The sequence below is a fragment of the Phyllobates terribilis genome, unplaced genomic scaffold, assembly GCF_046119375.1.
Source record: "Phyllobates terribilis strain yellow unplaced genomic scaffold, ASM4611937v1 Scaffold_1__5_contigs__length_1240528914, whole genome shotgun sequence".
NCBI classification, from domain to species: domain Eukaryota; kingdom Metazoa; phylum Chordata; class Amphibia; order Anura; family Dendrobatidae; genus Phyllobates; species Phyllobates terribilis.
Genome location: NW_027362761.1, coordinates 593,663,014 through 593,687,615, shown reverse-complemented (window position 1 = coordinate 593,687,615; position 24,602 = coordinate 593,663,014).

The window sequence follows — 24,602 nt, the reverse complement described above, 5'->3', positions numbered from 1 at the left end:
CATGTGGAATTATATACTTAACAAAAAAGTGTGAAACAGCTGAAAATATGTCTTATATTCTAGGTTCTTCAAAGTAGCCACCTTTTGCTTTGATGACTGCTTCGCACACTCTTGGCATTCTCTTGATGAGCTTCAAGAGGTAGTCTTTTAATATATATTAAAATTTTAGAAAACTTTGTTTTACTTTCTTTTTAGTGGCTTAAGGAACTTGAATTTGTGATTGCTCTATACACTGCATAGTAATGCAATATATCGACAAAAAATAATGACGTTCTCCTATATAGCCCAGCCATAGCATGTTCTAGTCTGTTTTATAGACCAGACTAGTGCATGTCATTAGCCGGCCTCTGTTGTGCTCCTTCGTTTTGCACACAGAGCCTTTCATATCTGCAATGTGCGGACACGACTGGCTCTTCTAATCAGAATTCTTCACCGTCTTCTTCTGCAGTTTCCTGCTCCAGGATGTGACTTAGAGCACAGAGGACACTTGTCCTTCATACCCTGACAGTCTGTCATGGAGAATAGTAAAATGCTTACAGAGATGAGAGAGAAGAGCTTGCACTCTATGCAGCTGACCTCCTCCAATGGATACTCCAAAGGCTAAACAGATGTGAGGCCCTGCTTCAGGAATGTGGAGTAGATTCATAACTGAGATAAGCGTTTTAGAAATGTAATGGATCCTTTGTCTGCTTACTAGAAATTAAGAAGGGAGGTTCGCATGAACTGTGCCGATCCAATAGATAGGAAAATCATATTTTCGGAAACGTGATGAAGTGGCGAATGCAAAGCTTAGTTTCAAGTCGCTGAGCGATGATCAGAATCCTGTCAATTGAATACGGATCTGATAGACGAGGCTACACCGACCATATTTGGTGTCTATGTACAGGGGTTGGACAAAATAATGGAAACCCCTTGAAACATCAACAAAAGTTAGTTTAATATGGTGTAGGTCCACCTTTTGCGGCGATTACAGCCTCAATTCTCCGAGGTATGGCTTCATACATGGTGTGAATTGTTTCTAAAGGAATTTTAGCCCATTCTTCAGTTAATACACCCTCCAGTTCTTTGAGCGACGATGGCGGCGGAAATAGATGTCTAACTTGAATCTCTAAAATCGACCATAAATGCTCAATAATGTTGAGGTCTGGGGATTGTGGGGGCCAGATGAGATGCTCAACTTCATGAGAATGTTCCTCGTGCCATGCTTTAACGATTCTAGCTGTATGAATTGGTGCATTATCATCCTGAAAGATGATGTTCCCCTTCGGGAACAGTGCTTGAACAATAGGATGCACTTGGTCGCTCAAAATGCCTAAATAATATCGGCTGTTAATTCTTCCATGAAGGGATATCATTGGACCGGCGGATCTCCATGAAATAGCACCCCAGATCATCACAGAACCTCCGCCATGTTTTACGGTTGGGAGAAGGCAGTCTGGATGGCATGCTTCTTTCGGCTGTCTCCAAACGTAGTCAGCCGGAGGTCGGAAAAAGGGTAAACGATGAATATCGGAGAATATCACATGTTTCCACTGCTCGAGGGACCAATTCTGGAGGTTTCTACACCACTCTAAACGCTTGGAAACATTTGTCATTGAGAGCAGCGGTTTTCTAATTGCAGCTCTTCCGTGGAATCCAAATTTGTGCAGCTCCCGACGAACCGTTTTCGTGGAAACTGGGTTCTGTTGGTGTTCATTGAGCTCAGCAGTGATTTTCGGAGCCGTAGTCTTGCGATCCTCTCTTACAATTCGCTTTAGAGTCCGACGGTCTCTCTCAGTCAACTTCGACTTTCGGTTGGACCTGTGCTTTGCTCCGGACGTTTTTCCTTCTCTTTCAAATGCAGTCATTACTTTGGAGACAGTACCTCTTGACACGCCAAGCATTCGGGCACTTTCTGTTACACTAGCACCTGCCATACGAGCACCAAGAATTTGTCCACTTTGAAAATCAGAGAGGTCTGCCATTGGTATCAGGTTCTCATCAATGTTCTTACAATTCGGCAAAACAAACTGTTAATTTACATACACATATCACATAACACAAATAATCCACTACAAAACATTACCATATGTCACGGTTTGCATGTTTATAACATGTTCGAAGATTATGATGCAAAAATGTTAGGTGTTTCCATTATTTTGTCCAACCCCTGTATATATAAAATCATGATACAAAATATGACGTCGATATCGAACACATGTGCTTCTCCGGAGCAAAGATATAGTCCATTTAGGGAATCTCATAATTTTCTGAAACTGTAGCCACAGCCCAAGCCCAATCCTGTATAGAGTCATGAAGGGGAGGTGTGTGGGTGTAACTTAGGAGCTAATAAAAGGCAACTGCCAACTTTTGGATGTTGTCAGTATGTGGAGGCACAATTCATTGTAGATGCTGTCCGTTTTTCCTGCAGAACCTCCCTCCATAAATCTGAAGCCATTGCTGTGACATCAGGTCTAGTAAGCTTTCTTGGTTTGTCCTTTTATTTTATATACAGTGGTGGCCAAAAGTATTGGCACCCCTGCAATTCTGTCAGATAATACTCAGTTTCTTCCTGAAAATGATTGCAATCACAAATTCTTTGGTCTTATTATCTTAATTTAATTTGCTTGCAAGGAAAAAACACAAAAGAGAATGAAGCAAAAATCAAATCATTGATCATTTCACACAAAACTCCAAAAATGGGCCAGACAAAAGTATTGGCACCCTCAGCCTAATACTTGGTTGCACAACCTTTAGCCAAAATAACTGCGAACAACCGCTTGCGGTAACCATCAATGAGTTTCTTACAATGCTCTGCTGGAATTGTAGACCATTCTTCTTTGGCAAACTGCTCCAGGTCCCTGATATTTGAAGGGTGCCTTCTCCAAACTGCCATTTTGAGATCTCTCCACAGGTGTTCTATGGGACTCATTGCTGGCCACCTTAGAAGTCTCCAGTGCTTTCTCTCAAACCATTTTATAGTGTTTTTGGAAGTGTGTTTGGGTCATTGTCCTGCTGGAAGACCCATGACCTCTGAGGGAGACCCAGCTTTCTCACACTGGGCCCTACATTATGCTGCAAAATTTGTTGGTAGTCTTCAGACTTCATAATGCCATGCACACGGTCAAGCAGTCCAGTGCCAGAGGCAGCAAAGCAACCCCAAAACATCAGGGAACCTCCACCATGTTTGACTGTAGGGACCGTGTTCTTTTCTTTGAATGCCTAATTTTTTTCCTGTACACTCTATGTTGATGCTTTTTCCCAAAAAGCTCTTATTTTGTCTCATCTGATCAGAGAACATTCTTCCAAAACGTTTTAGGCTTTCTCAGGTAAGTTTTGGCAAACTCCAGCCTGGCTTTTTTATGTCTCGGGGTAAGAAGTGGGGTCTTCCTGGGTATCCTCCCATACAGTCCCTTTTCATTCAGACGCTGACGGATAGTACGGGTTGACACTGTTGTACCCTCGGACTGCAGGGCAGCTTGAACTTGTTTGGATGTTAGTTGAGGTCCTTTATCCACCATCCGCACAATCTTGCGTTGAAATCTCTCGTCAATTTTTCTTTTCCATCCACATCTAGGGAGGTTGTACCCTCGGACTGCAGGGCAGCTTGAACTTGTTTGGATGTTAGTCGAGGTTCTTTATCCACTATCCACACAATCTTGCGTTGAAATCTCTCGTCAATTTTTCTTTTCCGTCCACATCTAGGGAGATTAGCCACAGTGCCATGGGCTTTAAACTTCTTGATGACACTGCGCACGGAAGACACAGGAACATTCAGGTCTTTGGAGATGGACTTGTAGCCTTGAGATTGCTCATGCTTCCTCACAATTTGGTTTCTCTAGTCCTCAGACAGTTCTTAGGTCTTCTTTCTTTTCTCCATGCCCAATGTGGTATACACAAGGACACAGGACAGAGGTTGAGTCAACTTTAATCCATGTAAACTGGCTACAAGTGTGATTTAGTTATTGTCAACACCTGTTAGGTTCCACAGGTAAGTTACAGGTGCTGTTAATTACACGAATTAGAGAAGCATCACATGATTTTTCAAACAGTGCCAATACTTTTGTCCACCCCCTTTGTAGGTTTGGTGTGGAATTATATCCAATTTGGCTTTAGGACAATTATTTTTGTGTTTTTTCATTGAAGACAAATTAAATGAAGATAATAATACCAAAGAATTTGTGATTGCAATCATTTTCAGGAAGAAACTGAGTATTATCTGACAAAATTGCAGGGGTGCCAATACTTTTGGCCACCACTGTAGCTGTATATTCTGTATTGCTTTGTCCCCTTTGTAAAATATTTTATATATTTTTATAAACTCTGCTTATCGTTCTGGATTAAATATAAAATTTAATAGTTCTGTTCCTTTTGTTCTGTAAACTGCACCCCGAAGCCATACGCTACCAGATCCAAAACCCGGCCTCCAGTCAGCCTTTAGAAAACCCAACTGGTTTTGGCAGCTAATAATCTTTCTTGGGTTATCGTGAAGTTAGCAGTGACCGTATGGGGGTATATACATATATTCCATGTTTTGGAATCTGGAGGTGTATATACAATATGCCCACTGTTAGTTTTCCAATAATCGGCCTGTTAGTGCAAACAGCCTGTGGCCTCCTACGTCAATCGTCGGCCAGTTGTGTAATTGTCCGGACGACAGGGAACAGCAGAGAGCTGTAAGCTCAAGAGATCACAGCGGGTGGTTCTGCGTGACCTTCCTGAGTGTCGATAATCTTGACACAGCCCATCATAGATGTGCTCATAAAGCGGAGACTATGATTGGCTGACAGGATGAGACCTCAGAGTGTGCAGTGCGTGTTACTGTATATGGGGCCTCTCCTGACTAGAGTGGCTGTGGGTAATGTACACCCTGTGCCACTAAGCACAATTGTCTCTTCCTCCCTCTCAATTCCCTCTCTGCTTCTTCTGCACTGCCTTTAGGGAGGAAGGTGTCCTGTGTGCCGTGGACAGAAGTCTTCACACTCCTCTCATGATGATCTGCGCGAGTGTAGTAACAGCCCACCTGTTGTTTACTTTCCTCTTGCGGATGGAGATGAGAGGAGTGTGACGGCTTTTATCCAAGGGACATAGGACACTCTCCTCCCCTCCCCCTGCAGGCCGTCCAGAAGAACCAGAGAAGGAATCAAATGACTGTCCAGAAGAACCAGAGAAGGAATCAAATGACTGTCGGGCTCATCGTGAGCTATTTCTTCCCTGCTAGGCTGTGTTCTCTACCTCACAGATCCAGCCGCACCATCAACACTGAGGAGAGGATTGATCTTATGTTTCTTTTCTCTCTTTTTTCCCATAAAAAGTTTATATATTAAAAAATTAATAATTATTTAACGGCCAAATTTGGTCTGATCCTTATGGGGTTAATTAACCGATCATGATCAGAACATGGGAAATGTTATAAAATTTAATTATTAGGGCACACTCGAAAAGGTGTGTTCAGTCCTTCTTAATTGTCTGCTGCCAAATTGGATATAGGATATATGGTCGGAGAAATCACAAATGATCACTGAGTAGTGTCAAAAATGAGTTCTAGTTTATTGAGCCTATCACAGAAGCTTATATAGGGATTTGCAATATGCCAAGTCATTGTCTTATCTTCATAATTATTGCTGACATCCGTTACCCACAACCTATTATTTTTATTACATTCATGATTCATAATCCCGGTCAAACTATAATTCTCTTCTTGACCCATTAGGCTGCCTGCCCTCTATGAGTTTTTCAAGCGTTTCTGCCACAGAATTTCCGCAGCAAAAACGCTTGGGAAACGCTTGGTAATCCGCCCCCCATGGTCCCCAATGACAAGCTGCAATGCCAATGCCCATGCTGTGGATCTTTCCGCAGCGTTTATGCTGCACTCAAAAATCCACAGCATGTCCATTAATTTTGCGGACACGCAGCGTAATCGCCGCCATTGACTTGCATTGGACCGAGTGACATCCGCATCACTACATGTGCACAAGCGGGTATCACACGGTTCAATGTGCGGATGGTACCCAGGTCTGGAGGAGAGGAGACTCTCATCCAGACCTGGGTACCATAGAACCTGTAAAAAAAATAATTTAAAATAAAAAATAAAGATTATACTTACCTTCTAATGTCCTCACAGTGTTTTTGCTGCTCCATCTGATCTACTGTATGGGTCACGATGTTGTGAAGGACCTGCCATGACGTCACTGAGTCATGTGACCAGTCACATGACTCAATGACGTCACCGCAGGTCCTTCACAACACCGCGATCCGCCCAAGACACCGGACGGAGCAGCGAAAACACCGCCAGGGAGAAGCGGAAAAAATATGCAGCATTTCTGCATCGTGCGCACATAGCCTGAGGCTATGTGCCCACGATGCAGAAATGCTCAGGATTTTTTCCTGAGCGTTTCTGCATCTCCCTGGCAGAAAAAACGAATGCAGATTGTACATGCGGATTGTGTAGCACCCTGAGGATTCGGCTGCTACAGGGGTATTGCACCTCAACCCAGAGGTGTGATATTCCACTCCCGGGTAAGGATGGAGTGTGGAACTGAGCTAGTAGGCTGCATGCACTACACACATCCCATTTCCGGGGAACAGACCGATGGTACTCCCACTAGAGAAATGTGCAGGTACGACAGTGTCTGTTCCTGGCTGGAGTGGGAGGGGGGTGGAACATCCCAGTAGTGTAGGGGCAGATAGGGGGAGCAGCCTGGGTAAAGTTAGGAGCTCATTGGGTGCTGGTCACCTGAGCTCACACATAGAGGGAGTATATAAGGTGGGCACCATCTTAGATCAGGGTCAGTCAGTCAGTTGTCAGTCTGTGAGACGTCAGTCTGTCAGAGTGTAACCTGAGAAGCAGAGCAGAGGAGAAGAGAGAGAGACCCAGAGGCGCAGAGGGGACCCCAAGAGCCCATAAGAGAGCTAATAGGGTGAAGGGTCGGCAACAGGGTACCGGATCCCAAGCTGGCAGAGGCTACAGCACACCTTAGCCAGGAAACGGAGGTCGTGGGCAGGATCTGCCACGATCACCCACTAAATCCACCCGGAAGGCAGACCAAGAATAGGGTCAGGGAGCCCAGAGGAGGCTTGACCAACAAGAGGCCCGAGGGAGCCGGACTTAGGTGGATCCCTGGTGGGAACGGCCAGAAGAAGGGAGAGACAGAAAGGAGCTCAGGTCCACACTCCGGAGTTGCCTGGGAGTTGACCGAGTCCAGGACCTGGTGGACGCAGCACGGCTTGGGTGGTCACTGCTGTACACAGTGACCCGAGCAACACCAGTAAGTAAAACCCTGGAACTGCATTTTATGCCTCTGCGTCTCCTTGCTGCACCTTCACAACCACCATCCTCCACGGCTGACCCCCTGAGGCTATACCCCTCCCGTTGGGGGTTATACTACCTAAGCTGCACTCACATCATCAGCCTCAGTGGACCCTGCTGCAGCGGCGGCTGTATTGACCGCAAATCAACGGGTGGCGTAGTCGACACAAAAGAACATCTAGTAACATCATAAGGACTGCCACACACTGAGCTTGACACCCTGGGCACGGACCGGGTCACAGCCACTCGGAGACTACAACCCCCATCTGATCCGGCTCCGGGTATCCCCCAAACAACACTGGCCCAGGGGGCGCGTCAACTTTGGCGTAGTCGGCAGGATTACGTGCCCGCAACAACCGGGTACTGCGTGCCTGAAGAAAAGTTCATCGTTACCTTAAAAAGAAGTCTCCCGCCGGTTCCGGAGGGTCCCCGCCAACGGACCCCATCACAGGTCGTTTCCCGCCGGTTGTCCGCCATTTGCAGCTTTTTCCCGCCATTTCCAAAGATTTCCCGCCTTGGAAGAGCGGACGCCATTATGGGCGTGCCAGAGGGTGGCAAGAGGCCACCTCCCATCGTGGGCCAGGTCGAAGAATGGCGCCAAAAGCAGAAACCGCGCCCACCAACAGAGACTGTGATGCTGGAAGTGTCCATCAGCGTGAGAGAACTGCCCCTGGAACTGACAATCACAAAGTTGCCCCGGGACCACCCTCAATGTGGGCGGAGACAGAACAAGAGAACAAAGATGGGTGTCGCCTGGAGCAGTCTGGAGAGAGCGCACCCGAAGACAAGACGTCTGGAAGAGAGTCCAGAGAGAGCCTACCCGGAGATGGAGGGAGAGTCAGGCAGCACCGACCCAGTGGTCAGGAGCCTGTTGCAGGTCGCCACTCCAGAAGGCCTGCTGGAGATCCTAGCACAGCTCCCCCGAGACCGGGAGTGTGCACAGACCGCGCTGGAGGGCCTCGCACGGAGGATGGCCCGGGTTCAGCGAGAGACGTTGGCGGAGTGGAGCCGAGAGATGGCCCAGCAGACCGGCACCCGTCAGCGGAGCACGCCACCCGAGACGAGGAGACAGACCGCCTCTGAGGATGGCGCAGGAGGAATGAAGGCAGGAGACGGCGCCGAGAAGGGAGCTGAACGGACGGAGGCAGGTAAAGGGGACGTCTCTACCCCGAGCCGGGAAACCGCGTGCCTGCCCCAGCTCCCCGTCGCAGAGCCCGAAATTCCCCCTGCCGTGCCCGTCGCTGCATCGTCACCGCCGCAGACTAGGCCTCAACCGGAAGCCGCGGCCGCGACCCCTGTGACGTCACGCGCTTCGACCCTGAGCGCGGCAAAGCAGGAAATACCACCGGCCTGGTCGCAAGGCCTAGTACCCCCGGGCGCCGCTATTCCAACAGCGCCCCCTACCTCCGCGGAGCCACCGGCCTGGTCGCAGGGCCGAATAACCCAGGGCGCCGCCGTTCTTACGGTGCCCTTTGCCTTTAAGGTGCCCCAGGCCTGGTCGCAAGGCCTGGTTAACCCGGGCGCCGCTACCATCAACGCGCCCTCAATATCTAGAGTGCCGCACCTGGGTGAAAATCTATTTGCCCAGCATACGTGCCCGGATGGGCAGCCCTTCATATGGCCCCAGGAGTACATTCAGCTGGAACTCCAGAGAGCAAGGCCCATGTGCGAGCCCCTGATTCCGGCTCCGAAGCCCGTAAAGAGGACCTCGCCCCCGCTGGAGGAGGCACAGTTCGAGTGGGACCCCACTGGAGAAGACCTCATGGGGTTCACTCAGGAGACTCGGGCGGCCGCAGCGGAGCGTGCAGAGTGCTGCCGCCAGCAGCTCGAGGTCTTCGAGAGGGAGCGGAGAGAGAGGCGGGTCCGGGAACAGCAAGCGCAGATAAGGAGCGCGGAGCAGAAGAGCCGGACCAGGAGGAATCCCCGTGCAGCTCATGGTCCCCCTTCCACCGGGACTGTGATAAAATTCAACATGCAGCACGGATGGGGCTTCATTAGAGACCATCAGACCCCCGGCGACGTCTTTGTAACCCGCAGAGACGTAGAAAGCCATCTGCCGGAGGGACACAGAGGTCGTGACCTGTACGTAGGGGACGAGGTCACCTTCACCCGGCACAAGTGTCCCAAAGGACCCTACGCCCTCCATGTGCATCGCCTGACGGAGGAGGAACTGCGGTGTGAGGAGAAGCAAGAGGACCCGGACGGGTCTGAAGAATCTAAAGAAGGAGCAGGAGGACGCCGTCGTTGAAGTACGGTAGAGAGAGACTGTACATAGTTACCCGTCAGGGTATAAGAACTGTTCTAGTTAAAATATAGTCCCCGTTGGGACCAGTCAATTGAACTGAAACCCGTGTGTCCCTATTCCCACTGACCGAGGACTGAGAGCGGTCATTCCTCCCTAATACCTGGCCGAGGACTGAGAGCGGCCATATCCCCTTGTAAATAGTTGCGCTTCCTAAAGCGCCCCCTACCGGTTTTATAGGGAACTGTTTTCTTCAAGAGACTGTAGCACTTTACCCGGTCACAAGTTGCACCGTGACCGGAGGAACCAGAAACAAGAATGTTATTTATATGAAAAGTTTATTGCTGATATATATATATGATGTTTTCTATGTTTATGTTTATGAAAAAAAATTGTATGTTTTGGATGTTTATATTTTACAGCCCGAGGACGTGCTGTGATTTACCAGGGGGGAATGTAGCACCCTGAGGATTCGGCTGCTACAGGGGTATTGCACCTCAACCCAGAGGTGTGATATTCCACTCCCGGGTAAGGATGGAGTGTGGAACTGAGCTAGTAGGCTGCATGCACTACACACATCCCATTTCCGGGGAACAGACCGATGGTACTCCCACTAGAGAAATGTGCAGGTACGACAGTGTCTGTTCCTGGCTGGAGTGGGAGGGGGGTGGAACATCCCAGTAGTGTAGGGGCAGATAGGGGGAGCAGCCTGGGTAAAGTTAGGAGCTCATTGGGTGCTGGTCACCTGAGCTCACACATAGAGGGAGTATATAAGGTGGGCACCATCTTAGATCAGGGTCAGTCAGTCAGTTGTCAGTCTGTGAGACGTCAGTCTGTCAGAGTGTAACCTGAGAAGCAGAGCAGAGGAGAAGAGAGAGAGACCCAGAGGCGCAGAGGGGACCCCAAGAGCCCATAAGAGAGCTAATAGGGTGAAGGGTCGGCAACAGGGTACCGGATCCCAAGCTGGCAGAGGCTACAACACACCTTAGCCAGGAACCGGAGGTCGTGGGCAGGATCTGCCACGATCACCCACTAAATCCACCCGGAAGGCAGACCAAGAATAGGGTCAGGGAGCCCAGAGGAGGCTTGACCAACAAGAGGCCCGAGGGAGCCGGACTTAGGTGGATCCCTGGTGGGAACGGCCAGAAGAAGGGAGAGACAGAAAGGAGCTCAGGACCACACTCCGGAGTTGCCTGGGAGTTGACCGAGTCCAGGACCTGGTGGACGCAGCACGGCTTGGGTGGTCACTGCTGTACACAGTGACCCGAGCAACACCAGTAAGTAAAACCCTGGAACTGCATTTTATGCCTCTGAGTCTCCTTGCTGCACCTTCACAACCACCATCCTCCACGGCTGACCCCCTGAGGCTATACCCCTCCCGTTGGGGGTTATACTACCTAAGCTGCACTCACATCATCAGCCTCAGTGGACCCTGCTGCAGCGGCGGCTGTATTGACCGCAAATCAACGGGTGGCGTAGTCGACACAAAAGAACATCTAGTAACATCATAAGGACTGCCACACACTGAGCTTGACACCCTGGGCACGGACCGGGTCACAGCCACTCGGAGACTACAACCCCCATCTGATCCGGCTCCGGGTATCCCCCAAACAACACTGGCCCAGGGGGCGCGTCAGATTGTACATGCGTTTTTCCTGCCAGGGACAAGCGGATGTGAAGCGTTCTTCACATGCATTTCCGCGTGCGGGTCATCAAGCGCTTTCCAAGCATTTTTAGCATCACTTGGAAAGTGCTTGTCAACTTGGACACACTATATAAATCCATGCAAACAGCATGGATTTATATAGTGTGACCGTAAAAAAATATTTAAAAATAAAAAAATAAATCTATACTTACCTTCCGATGGCCCCCGCAGTCTTGCTTTGCTCCGTCCTGGCTGCCGGCAGATCGCGGTACACTGCACTAGGACCTGCCGTCACATGACTATGACGTCAGCGCAGGTCCTTCAGTCCACCGCGAGCTGCTGGCAAGCACAGAGAAGGAGTCCGGGGGCCATCAGAAGGTAAATATAATATTTATTTTTGATTTTATTCTTTTTTTTTACAGGTTCTATGGTACCCAGGTCTGGATGAGAGTCTCCTCTCCTCCACACCCGGGTAGCATCCGCACATTGAACCGTGTGATATCCGCATCTGCAGATGCAGTGATGCGGATGTCACGCGGTCCAATGCAAGTCAATGGCGGCGATTACGCTGCGTGTCCGCAAAATTAATGGACATGCTGCGGATTTTTGAGCGTAGCACAAACACTGCGGAAAAATCCGCAGCATGGGCATTGACATTGTGGCTTGTCATTGGGGACCATGGGGGACGGATTACCAAGCGTTTACGCTGCGTAAATTCCGCAGCATAAACACTTGGAAAATGCTTCGTGGGCACGCAGCCTTACAATCTGGTTTCCACTCTTTACGCACTACTGAAACTGCACTCACGAAAGACTCTAATGATCTAATAAAAGCTAAATCTAAGGGTCACCACTCACTGCTGCTTTTCTTGATCTCTCTGCCGCATTTGACACTGTGGATCACCAGATCCTCCTCACTATGCTCCGCTCTATCGGCCTCAAGGACATGGCTCTCTCCTGGTTTCCTCCTACCTCTCTGACCACTCACTGTATCTTTTACCGACTCTTATTACTTTAATCTTCCCCTTACTATCTGGGTTCCTTAATACTCAGTCCCAGGCCCCCTCCTCTTCTCCCTATATACTGCCCCTACATAAAATCCAAATCTGCTGATAGTTTGCCCAATATAATCTCGATAGTGACGACACCCAATTATACACACAATCTCCTGACATCACTCCCACCTTAATACAAAATACCAGGGATTGTCTGTCCACTGTCTCAACATCATGTCCTCCCTCTATCTGAAACTGAATCTCGCCAAAACTGAACTTCTCATGTTTCCTCACTCTACTACCTGTACCGGATACTGCTATTGCCTTGGGTGGTTCAACCATAACTCTGAAGCAGCACGCTCGCTGTTGTGGATTCATATATGACACATAACTTTCCTTTATTCCCTATGTCCGATCACTCACTCATGTCACCTCCATCTTAAAACATCTTACTTAAAAACTCTCACTGTAGCTCTTATTCATTTTCGCCTGAACTACTGCATCTCTCTACTGATCGGTCGTCCTCTTACTAAACTCTTCCTTTTCCAATCCGTCCTGAATACGACAACCAGGGTTGTATTTCTGTCCAGCCGCTTCACCGATGCCTCAACACTGTGCCAGTCACTGCACTGGTTGCCCATTCGCTACAGAATGCAATACAAACTCATCTCTCACCCACAAAGACACCTACACGTTCCCTCCATTCTGAAACTGATCTAAGACTAACATCCTCCATAATCCGAACTTCCCACGTTTGTCTTAAAAACTTGCTCCGCGCACATTACACACACGGCTCCGCTCCACGCACATACACATGCGGCTTGGCTCAGCTTGGCGCACATTACACACACGGCTCCGCGTACATTACACACATGGCTCCGCTCCACGCACATACACATGCGGCTTGGCGCACATTACACACACGGCTCTGCTCCACGCACATTACACACTCTGCTCCGCTCATTACACACGCGGCTCCGCACATTACACACGCGGCTCCGCACATTACACACTCGGCTCCGCTCCGCACATTACACACTCGGCTCCGCACATTACACACTCGGCTCCGCTCCGCACATTACACACTTGGCTCCGCACATTACACACTTGGCTCTGCTCCGCACATTACACACTGGGCTCCGCACATTACACACTTGGCTCTGCTCCGCACATTACACACTGGGCTCCGCTCCGCACATTACACACTCGGCTCCGCTCCGCACATTACACACTCGGCTCCGCACATTACACACTGGGCTCCGCTCCGCACATTACACACTGGGCTCCGCTCCGCACATTACACACTCGGCTCCGCTCCACGCACATTACACACTGGGCTCCGCTCCGCACATTACACACTCGGCTCCGCTCCGCACATTACACACTCGGCTCCGCTCCGCACATTACACACTCGGCTCCGCTCCGCACATTACACACTCGGCTCTGCTCCGCACATTACACACTCGGCTCCGCTCCGCACATTACACACTCGGCTCCGCTCCGCACATTACACACTCGGCTCCGCACATTACACACTCGGCTCCGCTCCGCACATTACACACTCGGCTCCGCTCCGCACATTACACACTCGGCTCTGCTCCGCACATTACACACTCGGCTCCGCTCATTACACACTCGGCTCCGCTCCGCACATTACACACTCGGCTCCGCACATTACACACTCGGCTCTGCTCCGCACATTACACACTCGGCTCCGCTCCGCACATTACACACTCGGCTCCGCTCCGCACATTACACACTCGGCTCCGCTCCGCACATTACACACTCGGCTCCGCACATTACACACTCGGCTCTGCTCCGCACATTACACACTCGGCTCCGCACATTACACACTCGGCTCCGCTCCGCACATTACACACTCGGCTCCGCACATTACACACTCGGCTCCGCTCCGCACATTACACACTCGGCTCCGCTCCGCACATTACACACTCGGCTCCGCTCCGCACATTACACACTCGGCTCCGCTCCGCACATTACACACTCGGCTCTGCTCCGTCCTCCTCTATAATACTATACATCATCCAGCACAGCAGAGTCCTGCATACACTGCGCAGAGAACCCTGGAGCTCCGCCCCTGATCATGTGACTGATCACATGACGGTGACGTCACACAGGTCCTGTCAGCACACGGCGGTGCCGGCTCTGCAGGTGGAGGTGTGTTGTGCTCTCGGGGTGATTAACCCCTTGGTGTCGCTGTGGTTCGGGGCTGGTGATGGCGCTCTCTGTGATTATGGGATGAGTTGTGTGTGGATCACCAGCTTCTCCTCACTATGCTCCGCTCTATTGGCCTCAAGGACACTGTTCTCTCCTGGTTCTCCTCCTACCTCTCTGACCGCTCCTTCACTGTATCTTTTGCTGGCTCCTCTTCCTCTCCTCGTCCCCTTACTATTGGGGTTCCTTAGGGCTCAGTCCTAGGTCCCCTCCTCTTCTCTCTACACCGCCCCTATTGGACAAATCATCAGTAGATTCGTTTTTCAGTACCATCTCGATGCTGATGACACCCATCTATACACCTCTTCTCCTGACATCACCCCCACTCTAATACAAAATACCAGTGATTGTCTGTCCATTGTCTCTAACATCCTCCCTCTATCTGAAACTGAATATCTCCAAAACAACTGTGCTACCATAATCCCCAGCAGCATGCTCTCTTTCTTGGGGTCATATTTCACACAGAACTTTCCATTATTCCCTATATCCGATAACTGCTCCTGTCACCTGCATCTTAAAACGTCTACAGAATCCGACCTTTTCTCACCTTTGAACTTGCAAAAACTCTGACTGTCGCTCTTATTCATTCTCGCCTGGATTATTGCAACTCTCTACTGATTGGTCTCCCTCTAACCAAACTCTCGCCTCTCCAATTCGTCCTGAATGCGGCAGCCAGGGTCGTATTTTTATGTGGCCGCTACACTGATTCCTGCCCCCCCCTGTGCCAGTCATTGCACTGGTTACCCATCTGCTACAGAATATAATACAAACTCATCTCTTTCACCCACAAAGTTCTCCACAGTTCAGCACCGCCCTGTATCTCATCCCTCTTCTCTGTCTCTCACCCCCCATTCTACAAATGAACTAAGACTAACATCCTCCATAATCCGAATCTTCATCTCCAAGACTTCTCCCGTGCTGCGCCAGTTCTTTGGAATGCACTACCCCAAACAATCCGACTAATTTCTAGCCCGCTCCCCCTCATTTTTTAGCGTGCTTTAAAAACACATCTCTTTAGACAAACCTATCTCTCCCCTGTCCCCTCCTAAATATCATTCAGAATCTGCTCCGTCCTATTCATCTGTCTCCACATCCTTCATGCACACGATAACTGCACTTAGACAGATATTGGCTGATTACTGGATAATGCAGCTTTATATGAAGACCTCTATGTATTATAATGGCTGGACCTGAAATAACCAGCACTTTTCACCTATTGTGTCCCCCTATTTCCTTGTAGATTGTAAGCTTGCGAGCAGCAGGACCCTCACTCCTTATGTAACTGTTCACTGTCTTACCTTGTATTGAATTTATTTTCTGTATATGTCACTGCTTAATTTTAAAGGGCTGCAAAATATGTTGGTGCTATATAAATAAAAATTATTTTTATTATTAATAATGGCACAGTGGATGTGGAACTATTGCCTCTTTTTAAGGGGCTTCCATTGGCTGGCTCTGTACAAACCTCTCCGTCCATCAGGTACTAGGGGGGGGGGCCCAGCCGCCCCCCTGAAATCCCTGTACCGGATCTGGACTTACACAGGGGCCCCGGGTTACATCCATGGAGAGTCTGCTGGCCGGAGGAGCGAGCTGGCAGAGAATAGTCGTGATGCCGGATCATAGTCAGGGACAGAATACAAGCCGAGGTCAGGAACTAATAGCCAAGAGATTGGAGATGATAAAGCAGCAGATCAGGGTCAAAATCAACTTATAACTGGCAGCCAGAAGCAGCTGCTGTGGAGGAAACAGGACGTGTCCTCACCCAGGGCCGAGCGCAGAGAGCGGACTACAACTGACAGCCAGCGCTCTGCAGTAAGACATAGATTCCCTGCTGGGCGGCACCACAAATCCCAGCCACACTAATGTCATACAGGACTGTGCCTGCGTCACCCAATGCTGTCCGCAGTGCAAGTACAGCATCACCTAGAGGTAGAAATTGTGGTAGAGAGTTAAAACGACGATTAGTCTTTCAATGTTTCTCTATATTGTTTTCTGTGAAGTTTTCATTGTTTTATCGTTTCATCTTTTTTCTATTCAGGTTCCTACAATCAAGGATCCTCTGCTGATAACGTCTCTGCGAGAATCTTCCTGATTAATGTGTCAAGGATGAATAAGGACAGAGACAAGATGGCGGAGAGGATAATAAACCTCACCCTGGAGATAATCTTCCATCTTACCGGAGAGGTGAGAGGTTCTGATGTCATCACATGACATCATTATCTATGGGAATAACAGGTGATATGACCGGAGAGGTGAGAGGTTCTGATGTCATCATCACATGACATCATTATCTATGGGAATAACAGGTGATATGACCGGAGAGGTGAGAGGTTCTGATGTCATCACATGACATAATTATCTATGGGAACAACAGGTAATGTGACCGGAGAGGTGAGAGGTTCTAATTACTGATGGGCGAGCACTAAAATGCTCGGCTACTCGTTAATCCGGTTGAGGAAATCATAATGCTCGGGTGCTTGACCCGGTTAACGAGTATAATGGAAGTCAATGGGAAACTCGAGTATTTTTCCGCCGCCCCTTCCCTCAGAGGTCTGGAGGGGTCTAAAAATTGGTCAAATCGATGGAAACAGCGCTGAAATGGCATGGGAACAGCATGGGGAAGACCCCGGGAAGCATCTCTGACTGCCAGGTCGCTGCTGTGAACAATGTTGTCAGAGTATTACTCCACTTTTACAGACTCACAGTAAAACATACAAAAACAATGCTAAAATGGATTTTCCTAGAAAAAATGTTCAGAAGCATTTTTTCCAGGGTAATAACTTGTATATAGGGCAAAATAAATAAGAGAAAAAAAATGCTCCTCCACACCTTGGGCTATGTTCACACGTAGTGTTTTGCTGCGTTTTTTACATGTTCGCATCACTTTCAACGGTGAAAAAAACATTCACCAGTAAATGTAATTTTAACATTTTAATACCTTATCTGGCCATGTGCTGTGTGAGACATGATCAGACACATCCTGTTTAATTTATGAAGGAGGGACTCTGAAAGTCCCATCCTTTTTTTCAGGGCCATCAGACAGCCTTCACTATTGTTAGAGAGCCAGAAGGTGGCCCTTACAATTGTCAGAGGGCCATTCGGCGGCCCTCACTTTTAGAGGACCAGCAGCCAGCCCTCACTAAGCATTTTTGGAGGGTCAGCAGCCAGCTAAACTTTGCATATCCGTTTACTGCTACTGAAATATAATGTATCCATCTGAGGTGGTCAGATTTTCTTTTTCATATGCATTCTGTAAAGTTTGAAACTTGGAGGTCCAGCAGGCGGCTTCCACTATTTTTAGACGGCCAGCAGGCATCTTGTGGATAGATGAGACCAAGATAGAGCTTTTTGTTAAAGTATATCATTCAACTGTTTACTGTAAATGGAATGAGGCCTACAAATAAAGGCACTGGGTGCCTTGACTGTGTGCAGATCATCATGAAATATGAAGATTCCCAAAGGATTTTGGGTCGCAATGTTAGTGCCCGGTGTTAGAAAGCTGGGTTTGCATCCTAGGTCATGGGTCTTCCAGCAGGACAATGACCCCAAACATACTTCAAGAATCACCCAGAAATGGATGGAAACAAAGCACTGGAGAGTTCTGAAGTGGTAATTCCAGCTCCAGTAGCGTAAAATCTCCCACCACTACCTCTTACATTCAGAAGCTACAGAGAAACTGCGAATGGACACATTAAATCAGTTAATTTTGCCTGCTTTGATGAATTTCTGAGTACAGAACACTTTAAAAATTATGAATCTGTCAATCAGTGTTTTGAAAAAAACAAGCACGTTATAGACAGTGGAAGAGATGTATGTGACCAATATGAAGACTCATTTCTACCAGATGATACCTAGCACCTGTCCCTATACTAAATGCAGCTAACAGCGGTATTAGTTGGGAATAGAATAGATCCCAAAGTAAAATATAAAAAAACTGCAGTACCGCTGCTGCTATAGTAAGATGAGATACGCAAAGAGCCGCAATCTCAAAGCACTGTATGCCCTGGTGCAAATAATAATGAAATGATTAAAAGAAAAGATATGCACTGCAAACAACTCATAAAATACAAAAAGAGTGATTCCTACCTGTCTTAGAGAAAATAGTAGTCCAAATGAAGATATACGCGTGCAGCTTCCAGGGCTCCTTTGAAGAAGTCACAACTGCAACTGTTATGATCTGCTACAAGCACTAAGGAAAGAAAGGAGATCTGTCCCTACAATAGAACTAAGCTAGATCCCTACGATGTAACGGGGAACCTGATCCTGCGATCAGACCCGCTAAAGTCCTCGGCTAGTCTGTACGAAGACCTATAGATGCAAGGGAGGGATCCCTACAAGAACTAGGGACTGGGATAAAGTTGGGCACCTCCTAGCAGAAATTGTAGCAGTAAAAGACAAACACACAACATAGAACATAAAGGTCCGAAGACCAAGCTAAACTGACTGAGAAAGGTAACTAAGCACCAGGCTAACTTAAGAGTAGAAATTACAATGAAGTCCAGCAAGGCCAGGAGGGCGGAGCAGGATAATATAGGCAAAAACGGTCATGTGACCAGCATAATAGAAAAAAACTAACAGGAGAGTTCTAACAGTACCCCCTCTTCTATGAGGATCCTCCGGATCCCCTAGGCCCAGGCTTATCAGGAAACCTCTTGTGAAACGCTCTGACAAGTCTGGAAGCAGAAACATCATCCGCCCTCACCCATGAGTTATCCTCGGGTCCAAAACCTTTCCAAGCGACGAGATACTGCAAACTCCCTCTATACCGTCTAGAATATAGGATGCGGGAAATTTCGTATTCTCTGTCCTCCACCACCGGAAGAACAGTGGCAGAGACGTCTCCATCTGACACATAAGCTCTTTTCAACAGAGAAACATGAAACACCGAATTAATCTTCCAGGAGGTAGGAACCTCCAACCTAACAGCAGATTGGTTAACTACCTGAAGCACCGTAAAGGGCCCTACAAACTTGGCACCCAATTTTTTAGAAGGAATCCTCAACCGCAGATTCTTAGAGGACAACCAAACCATGTCACCAATAGCAAACAAAACCTCTTGCCGTTTCCTATCAAAGTACCTCTTAGATTTTTTGTTAGCCTCCTGAAGATTACCACGCACATCCGTCCAAACTCTCTCCAAGTCACCGGAAAAACTCTCCTCCTCAGGCACAGCCGATACCAATTTGGAGAATGACCCAAAAGACTGATGTCTCCCAGAACAACAAAAAAAAGTCGAACAACCAGCAGAAGAGGATGTATGGTTGTTAAGAGCAAACTCAGCAAGTGGCAGAAACTCAGACCACCCCTCCTGATTGTCTGCCACAAAACAACGCAAGAACTGCTCAACATCCTGATTCTTCCTTTCTGTCTGGCCATTAGACTCAGGATGATATCCGGATGAAAACGACAAATGAACTCCCAACCTGTCACAAAAAGCACGCCAAAAACGAGCCACGAACTGAGGTCCCCTCTCCGAAACAATGTCAGTAGGAACGCCATGTAGTCTGACAATTTCCTTGACAAAGGCCTTAGCGAGTGTCTTAGCGCAGGGCAGTTTGATGAAAGGAACCAAGTGACACATCTTGCTAAAACGGTCCACGACCACCCAGATGACTGTGAAACCCTCAGAGGGGGGAAGGTCAGTAATAAAGTCCATAGCCAAATGTGTCCAAGGTGCACTAGGAACCTCCAGAGGGCAAAGCAACCCCGCAGCAGGAGCATGCGAAGACTTAGATCTAGCACACACCGTACTTTGACGCACCCACTTAATGCCTTCCTTCTGCCATCCAGGCCACCAAAAACTGCGACCCACAAGTCTCTTGGTCTCAGAAATTCCTGGATGACCTGCCAACCGAGACTCCTGACACTCAACAAACAAATCTCTCCTAAAGGTCCTAGGCACAAACAACCTCCCATGGGGAGTGTTAGATGGGGCATTCTCCTGTGCTTTAAGAATCTCATCTTCCAAAACGGAGTCCAATGCAGCAATCACAACACCTTCTTGTAAAATGCTCCCCTCCTCCTCAGCACCGACCATGGGAGAAAAGCTGCGAGACAAAGCATCAGCTTTAACATTCTTGGTACCCGGGATGTAAGTAACGGAAAAATTAAACCGCGAGAAAAAAAGTGCCCACCTAGCCTGACGGGCATTCAAGCGCTTGGCAGCATCAAGATAGATCAGATTTTTATGATCAGTGAAAACCTGAATGGGAAATTCAGCACCTTCCAAGAGATGACGCCAGTGTTCAAATGCGAGTTTAATAGCCAGCAATTCCCGATTACCAATATCGTAATGAAGTTCAGTCTCAGAAAAATTTTTTGAAAAAAAAGCACAGGGATGTACTCCATCCTTGTTTTTCTGAGACCACACCGCACCGACCCCCACCGAAGAAGCATCAACCTCAACCAAAAACGGCTTAGTCACATCAGGCTGCATAAGGATGGGAGCAGAGCTGAACATCTCCTTTAGAAACACAAAAGCTTCAATGGCCTCAGTAGTCTACTGAACCGCATTAGCACCTTTCCTGGTGAGATCGGTCAGTGGTTTGACAATAATAGAAACATTTTTAATGAATTTTCTGTAATAATTGGCGAAACCCAAAAACCTCTGTATCGATTTCAAACCAATAGGCCTAGGCCATTCCTGAACCGCCTGAACCTTCACAGGGTCCATCTCAAAGCCCTCGCTGGAGATAATGTAGCCCAAAAAACTAATTCTCTGTACAGCAAACTCACATTTCTCCAGCTTAGCAAAAAGCGAATTGTCAATTAATAACTGTAATACCTCATGTACGCTCCGCCAATGAGACTCCAGATCAGGCGAATAAATCAAAATGTCATCCAAATACACAACCACATTTTTGCCGATCAAAGGTCTAAGGATGTCATTAATAAGATTCTGAAAAAATGCTGGAGCATTGGTAAGACCAAAAGGCATAACCAGATTCTCAAAATGACCCACAGGAGTGTTAAAAGCAGTCTTCCATTCATCACCCTCCTTCATGCGCAACAAATTGTATGCCCCCCGGAGATCAATTTTAGAGAATCACTTGGCCCCCACTAACTGGTTAAACAAATCAGGAATCAATGGCAGTGGGTAAGGATTGCATACAGTAATTTTATTAATCTCACGAAAATCCAGACAAGGACGTAAACTGCCGTCCTTTTTTTTTAACAAAAAAAAATCCAACAGCCGCAGGAGACTTGGAAGGCCTAATGTGACCGGCGGCCAAGCTTGTCTGTATGTATTCCTCCAAAGCCTTTCTCTCAGGAATAGTAAGATTAAATAAACGACTTTTAGGAAGAGTCGCTCCAGGGACAAATTCAATGGTACAATCATAGTCTCTATGGGGAGGCAATATTTGTGACTCCTCCTCAGAAAAAACTCTCCAAAAATCCTGAATAGGTACAGGTAATTCCCCTTTTTCCACCGCAGCAATACGTCCGTTACAACACTTGTCATAACACTTAGGACTCCAGGACTTAATTTCATTGGTAGACCAATCCAGTACAGGATTGTGCAATTTTAACCAGGGTAACCCCAAAATTACTGGAGAAGGCAAATTATTTAATACCACCAAATCCAAATTTTCTTGGTGAATACCATTAATAGTGAGGGGAAATTCACAGACCTTGTGAGTAACACTCTTCAAGGGGGAGCCATCGACAGAAACCACAGCAATAGGGGATGACAAAGGTTTGGGTTTTAATTTAAGTTTTTCCAAGAATCCCCCATCAATCACATTCAGAGTAGAACCACAATCCACAAATACCCGAAATTCAATTAATTCTTCCTGAGCAGCAGTAGTAGCAGAAAGAAATACCCCCTTAGAATTTAAACAGGCAATACGGGCGTAACTGACCTTTTTTTTTTCTTTGTTCATACGAAGCACACAGTTCTTAATAAAATGGTCAGATTTCCCACAATAAAAGCACAAACCTTCAGAAGATCTGCGGTCTTTTTCCTGAGAGCGGGGTGCCATCGCCCCAATCTCCATCTGCTCTCCAATGTCAGTACAGACCCTCTCAAGACTCGGAGCTGACATGGCAGAGGATTTACTTTCATTAACCCTTGCACGCAGTCTCCTGTCCACCCGTATAGCTAATTGCATAGCCTCCTGCAAGTTTCCAGGTGTGGGATAAGCAATCAGCAAATCCTTAACCCTTTCACCTAGCCCCGCAAGAAACAAACTTTTCAAAGCTGAATCATTCCACCCCACCAGGGCAGACCACCGACGGAAGTGAGAACAATATTTTTCCACATTACCTGATCCCTGCCTCAAATGTCTTAATTCAGTCTCAGCTGATGAGACACGATCAGGATCATCATACAACAAACCCAAAGCAGAAAAAAAACTATCCACTGATCTAAAGCATGGATCACTAGGTTGGAGAGAAAAGGCCCATCCCTGAGGTTCTTTGCGCAAAAGTGACATTATGAACCCTATGCGCTGCGATTCATCACCAGAGGATCTGGGTCTCAAACGAAAATACAATAAACAAGCATTTTTAAAGGAAAAAAATTCCTGTTGATCACCAAAGAATAAATCAGGCAAACGTACCTTAGGCTCCACAAAATGTGCTCCAGAACAGCTAATCACGTGTTGTTGGAGCTCGGCCACCTCCAGAGAGAGTCCCTGCAGGCGTTGAGCCAAATCCTGAACCGACACCATGATGGAAACTGGAAGTCTTTCCTTAGAGATATTTTTGGGCTGGACTTACTGTTATGATCTGCTACAAGCACTAAGGAAAGAAAGGAGATCTGTCCCTACAATAGAACTAAGCTAGATCCCTATGATGTAACGCGGGGAACCTGATCCTGCGATCAGACCCGCTAAAGTCCTCGGCTAGTCTGTACGAAGACCTATAGATGCAAGGGAGGGATCCCTACAAGAACTAGGGACTGGGATAAAGTTGGGCACCTCCTAGCAGAAATTGTAGCAGTAAAAGACAAACACACAACATAGAACATAAAGGTCCGAAGACCAAGCTAAACTGACTGAGAAAGGTAACTAAGCACCAGGCTAACTTAAGAGTAGAAATTACAATGAAGTCCAGCAAGGCCAGGAGGGCGGAGCAGGATAATATAGGCAAACAAGGTCATGTGACCAGCAAGATAGAAAAAAACTAACAGGAGAGTTCTAGCAGCAACAAGAGGTGATGGACAAGTGCCGGAGTCTGTAGAACAAGCCGTGAGTATTGCAGAAAATGGGTTGAGACGGCGTGTTAACGCCGGAGATAGAGGGCTGCAGAGACTCGGGCTTTCAGGTACATGCAGCCGTTGCACTAGGTGGATACAGAGATGAAGAACTGCAGACAGCCTGATAGGTGCCGGCCGGTCACACCTGCAGGACAGCTGATGATCAAGGATGTGAATGCTTAGTATCTGTGTGACGTCACAACGGCTGGGGTATTCCACTGAGGGAATTTTGCCATTTTCTGCAATACTCACGAATAGAATAGATGGTTTTTTGTTTTTTTTTCAGTTGCAGCATTAAGAACTATAAGGCAATAATCCCTGACTAGATGCCTCTAATACACTAACCCTAGTGCTACAGCTCACCTTACACAAATTGTAGATAAGAGAGGTAATATTATAGAATAGATTTAAATCAGACCTGAAAAGAGGTTTTTTTTGGACGTGGCAGCACCAAAAACTGGCGAAATGCAAGCAACCCTACCTGCTTTGATGAATTTCTGATTGCAGGTCACAGTAAAAAACACAGGTCTGTCAGTTTTTATAAAAAGCAACCAAGTTATAGACAGTTGAAGAGATGTATGTGACCACAATCAATACTCATTTCCAGCTGATGATACCTAGCACCTGTCTCTATACTAAATTCAGCTAACAGCGTTATTAATAGGGAATAGAATAGATTTTTTTTTTCAGTTGCAGTTCAGTTAAAGCCCCCTCTTTTATTTGTGACCAGTGAGCATTTCAGAAATAAATAAGTGGGATGGTTACCCAAATTATGGCATCATCTCTGCTCACTATCTTGGTTGAGTCCTCAAATTTTTGGAGAACGGCACAGATGTTAGACATCCATGCCCACTTATCAGCTCTTATGTGCGGAGACTGAGTGGAGTACCAATAGGCATGTTGTAGCTGATATTCAGCTACTGCCATCTGCTGCTCTATCTACTATATGGGGCACATTATACTGTGGGGCACTATATGGGGACATTATACTGTGGGGCA